Here is a 6,000-nt window from a genome sequence, read left to right on the forward strand (position 1 = left end):
AGATTAATGTGAAAAGTACTAATTCTAACGCTTTGGCTAAGAGAGTCATCTGACCAAGAAAAAAAAAAAAGGCATTCTAAATATCAGACTTAATTGGTCCAGACAGATGAATTATAATTTTGCAGCAGCCTGGGATGCAAAAAATGAGGCACACCTGGTGCTGTGCAGGGCACCATTGTGTTCAGAGTGTCAGCTTATTCTAGTCAGGGGCAGGAAGCAACTCCCAAGGGATTGCCGCTACAGCATTAGCACTATCTACTGTGGGTTTTGCCCCTCAGACTTCATCAGGAATACTTACCTGAGCCAAAAGGGTTTGATTGATAGGTTTTAGCATAGATACTGCAAATTCAGCCTTTAGATGTAAGTAACCTTGGCAAGTTGTAGCTCTGTACCCTTAATAATTTACCTCCCCTTCTAGATGTGTAGTCTGCCATAAATAGGTGTTGCGGTTTTGCGACAGTTCTAACCAGGCAGAAATACCAATTCAGTGAAGTGGTTTTCATTTGCCCATTTGAGATTTCCTGGCCAATGCACCAATTTATGTTGTCGAGTTTAGCGTTGGCCAAATCACCAGTGCTCCCACTAGAATTATTTACGCATTTCCTGCTGTGAGATAGGATTAAGAGGAAGGCAAAATAGGCTCAAACTTTAAAGGGTACAAAGAAAAAACTTTATTACTACACAACCTTTCTTTCTCCTCCCCTCCAGGGAAGCTAGTTAAGGATGCAAAAGGATGCCTGGGCAGCATGTCAAATATATCCTTGTAGATACTCAAAACTCCCTGGGACAAGATCCTGAGGGCCTGATTTGACTTTAGATATTGGGCATGTTGGAACAAGGGTTGGACTACAGATCTCCAGAGGTCCCATCTAACTTGAATGAAGACACACAGAAGAAAAACCAAACACAGTAGAGCAACCAAATAAAATCCATTGCTTATCCAGATGGAAGATGGCAATAGCTGACCATGACCAGCATCACCAGCATTTCCAGAAGGTAACAAAATTTGGAAATAAAACATTTGTGAAAGGTGTGAGATTGAAGTACATCCTTGCATCCTTCTCTTCAGTTCAAGCCATGAATCACAGGCAGGCGAAACTATCAGGCAGCCCTTTGCCCCCAATTTGAGGTACCTCCCATGGTTACTTTTCAAGGACAAGAGATGTTCAGTACAGCAGGAGTCCTGGCAATGCATGTGGAGTAAGTCTGCCTTTCACTGGGCTGTGGGAAGAGAAAACTTTAAAGTTTGTCTCGTAACATCTTGACAGCATGCAGTTTCCTTTCTGTTCTGTCCTGCTTTTTCAAAACCTCTGTAAACTGTATGAGTTTCATAAGTAAAAGATATGTTTGCTTTAACCTTAATCTGACTTGAATTAAAATGGGTCTCTAAATGTTTAAAATCAAGACATCATGTAAAATTGCTTTTATGTACTCCTCCTAATGTATCTGAAAAGGTATAAATTGCATTCCTGACTAAGTGCTCCAGGGTTGCAAAGTTGGCAACATGGTAGTGCTCGTTTGTGTGAAATTTTCCAGTGGAGTACATAATGTAAAGAGCTGCAAGGGTATCTCTGCAGTAGGCTGGCATGTACACCACAACCCTGAAGGCTGAAAGACCTGCACCATTTTTAGTAATAACTTGTAAGAGCCTGGTGACAGCTTGGGGTGAGGAGAAATCAGCTTATATTTTTCATTTTAGTATGTCCAGCTCGCATTAGCTTTTCAGAGCAGTACATTTGTGAGAGCAAGCCTATGTGCTGAAGACTGGGAAAAGTCACTTCTGAGTCACATCACAATATTAATTGCATTTACTACACTAAAATTTGTAGCAAGTGATTGTACAAGTTTCATTTAGAGGGCATAGCTGAAATCCAGTTTCTTCTTTCACAAGTTATTCCAAAGAATATTTGTTTGATATGCCCAGAAAATAGAAATCAGTGAAGTATTTAATGATTTAAACAGAACTACAGCAGAGACACAAGCTAGAATTAAACAAGTTAAAATTATTCTTCTTCTATGTTTTTTACATCTCCTGATATCATGCCTGATCAGCATCCCATTGTGATCTGGGACATGCTGACAAAAGATTCAAGCTAACAAACATAATTGTGTTTTTTATTAAATACATAGTTAAGTACTGTGTAGGCCACTATTGGTTTGTGTCTCAAAGAAACTTTCGTTCTCTTAATATGGAGATAAAATGAGACAGTTGAAATATTTCTGACTTGATTTAGCAACTCTTTGCTCTTTTCAAATAAGCACCACCAGGCAGCTGCCACAATAGAGATTTCTCTTTTTAGGAAGACCACGAAACCTTTAAAGATGCTAATGAAGGGAGTGGAGCACCCAATTCTATTCCCGCCACGAGCCAAGCCCCCTTCTTCTTGCTGACCACCACCGCTCAGTTACTATGACAAGGATTTTTCCCAGAGCTTAGGTTTTCTGAATTAGGACTTTCTTACATTTTCCAACCAAGGTTTAATGACGGCCAGTTTTACTCCTCTGTGCTCTTCCTGAGACAGCTTACATTGCTGAAGTTTACAGGCAGTAATCTTGCCCCCACCTCCCTTTATTAAAAGAAAGAGCTAATCCTTTTTTTTCCCCGTGTCCATACGTAATTGATTCAAACCCCAACACCACCAGCTTCTATCAATATGTTGAAACTTTTTGTCATGGGGTTTGCTTTGAGCTTTGGCTGCTGGAGCTAAAAAAAAAAATCACTCTCTATTGCCCCTCCCCTCTCTTACTTAACCAATTAAGGAATGTTTTCCTACTGAGCTAGTTACAAAGGAAACTTGTAAAGATGCCTCAGGGGAACCCTGGCGTCTCAAAAACCAGAAGAGAAATGTACAAAGCATGCTGCATATTATTTTAATGCAATTTGAAGTGTCTCAGAAGTTTGTAATATTGCAGTAAGTGCATGGTTTGATGAACACAGGACTCTCTGGGTATTTTTCATCCATTTAGTTTTCCTCCCACTTTTCCAAGACTGTTTCTATTTGTCTTTACAAGTTGTCTGAGCAGAGCCATCTGTCAAATACAGCAGCAGAGACACACAAACACAGGGAAATTTCTCGGCTCTGCCTGCCCCAGTCAGCAAGGCCACTGCTTCTGACTTACCAAATCTATAACTCTCCTTGGTCTCTCCCAGATAAGAACAATTCGCCAGCACCAAACCTTCTCCAGCAATGCTGTCCCTCTCATCTCAAGCAATGACTCCCACTTTCTTGAGGAAAATCTCCATGGGAGGCTGATGGTAATGGTAATGGTCACCAGATGAGCTGTTCTTCTGTGCAAACAACTTCTAGCTGTTTTCTTCCTTCATGACTTCCTGAGTTTCCCCAATCGACGACTGGATGTGCCCCTGTGTTTGTACAGTTAGAAGCCCTCAGGGTATGCTGCTGCTCCAAAGGTGCCACATGTAGCTCAGAACCTATTTCTGTCAGGCCCAGGAAAACTAGTGAGCTATCCTGCATAATTGCTGAGGCACTTAGTTCCAGAAGACTGGCTATCAGTCTTATTTATTGGCATAGTACTGCACTGTAGTGTTGTAAAAACCACTAAAAGGAAAACTGCCTGGATGGAGTAACATGAAATATGCTTTCCAGCTTGTTTCTGTACTCCTGTTAGCTGAATGAAAGTATCTCAGAGGCAGCAGTAGTAATTTCATGCCATCATTGTCCCATTTGCACTAGGCGCCCCTAACATATTGTCCCCTTTGTTTTCCCATACACATCCATTTCAAGTCTCACCTCATAGTGGCATTTTCAGTAACAATTTGCAACTATGATACATGCCAAACCAGAGTTCTCATTTTCATCTGCATTCTATATTATCAAATGGTGGGGGCTGGTGATACCTTGAGTGGACAAATTTTTGCTGTGGTTACATTGCTCATGACTCACTCAGTACTGGTGTTGAAATCCCAGATTTTTCAGTGCATGTAATTGTTCTCCCCACCCATGACTGCCAGCAGGACACAAACACCTGCAATTTTTATCTCACTTCATGTTATGCAATGCCTCCTGAAACACAGAATTAGTTGCACACATGTAAGGCCCAAGTGAATACACAAAGCAGAAACTTAAGTACAGGCACGTCACCACAGGCTTGATGCCATGTGAAATCTGCGGCAGCATCCTTTTGTAGCATGAACATCAAAGGAACTGCAATGTGCTGGAGGCCAGCTTGGAAAAAACACTGACTGCATATAATCAAAGCCAGGACAAGAGAGGGCAGAAGAGCTCTGGCTAAAGCAGTCAGCTCAGAAAGCAGGAATGATGCTAGAGCAGGACATCAGTGGTGGTCCACATGGGTCCAGAAAATTAGCATCTCTTGGGATCAGGTGCACAGAGAGCCTGACATAATTTGAATGAGTATTTATAGTTTATTAGTAAAGCAGATGAAATGGAATGAGCATTAGAAGATCCCATCTAATCCTCTTTGCAAATTAGTTTTTTTAAGATGTAAGACTTGTATATGATTTCTAACATTCAGAATTAAAGACAGTTATTTCTATTCTATTTGATTAAATTTTATTACCACATTCAAATGAACTTACTCATGATGAGCTTTTTTGGTGCTAAAAAAGACATAAAAATGCAAATCCAGGGATTTTCTTCAGCTGCTTAGTATTAATGTCCAACTATGACTTGAACTGAGCTAAAACTGAGTTAAGGGTCACTCTTCCAGGAAAAAGAATCCACAGTTTTGGGAAAATGTGTCTATTTTTCTGTTGCATAAAACCTGTTATAGCTCTCTTGGCTAGTGCAGCTGTTATTTCCAATGCAAAAACTATTATCTCAACAAAGAGAGAAAGGCTTCACATGAAAACAACTAAAGAAATATCTTAACTTTAAAAATACATATTTATTGAAGTTTTTTTTTTTTTTAATTGGTTAAACTAATAATGATTATGTCTGTCACTAAGAGTTTAAATGGCAAGGTTAACGTTAACTTTTACATTTTTATGCTGGCCAGAATCTGCTATAGAACAAAGTACTGTCTAATACAGTACTGTCTACTGGGATATAAACCTGCAGAAAAAATCCCTCTTTTGGATTTATATCTTCTCACACATCATCCAGCAGCAGTGAGTCTAAGGTGACACCATGGAGAGATCCAAAATGCAGCAGCTTGCTAATCCACAGTCCATCTTGTGACATTATCAGACACCAGTAAATGGCATTAATATTCAAGTTTGCCTTAAAAAAATGTATGTGTTGATTTGTCTTCTTGGTTTTTTTACTGTTTACTGAGCAACAAGTTACAAATGAAGATTAGCTAATTTTAGCAGAGGTGAATCAGAGATCTGCAGGAACCAGCCAAGTTCAGCATTTGACTGTATTCTTTGCTTATTGCAGGCTCTAGAGGAAAGTGGTGGCTATTCACATGGCTATTAAAAAAATAATTTCTAATTTCTGTTTCTGTTGTGTGACTGAGCTGAGGACCCTATATTTGCTCCTGTTCCCTGACTATTCCATGCCACCAGTTTGAACAGCTGCATAAAGAAATGCTTCACACACATATTTCACACAAGCTCTTTTATTGCAGAAAAGTCTTAAATGAAAACTTAAACTCTCAGGTTCCAGGGAGGGGGTATGATGTTGCTGAAATCTTCCACCATCAGACTAGTTTTGTGTCATAGCCATTGAAGGTCTTAGGTATTAAAAATTTTGTACAAAACCTGAATGCAAAGCATTCACCATCACCTCATTAATAAGAGTTTCATGAAACTGTTCAAAACCACAGACTTCCTTGCTGGGGAAGAAACTTCACATTCACCCACAAATTAACTTCCCATTTTGGAACACTTGTGTTTAGTAATAGCCAGATAAATTTTCACTTATAAACTGAAACAAATGCCCAAACAATGCCACTTTTAATCATGAAAATTGCCATGCAGCAACTAATGATGAAAGCCAGACACTGGCCTACCATAAATGCCCAAAACACAATTCCAAACATTACAGAGTTCAGCCTCATTTTTGACAGATCATT

Source organism: Oenanthe melanoleuca, chromosome 4 (assembly GCF_029582105.1).
Source record: "Oenanthe melanoleuca isolate GR-GAL-2019-014 chromosome 4, OMel1.0, whole genome shotgun sequence".
In the NCBI taxonomy this organism is placed as follows: Eukaryota; Metazoa; Chordata; class Aves; order Passeriformes; family Muscicapidae; genus Oenanthe; species Oenanthe melanoleuca.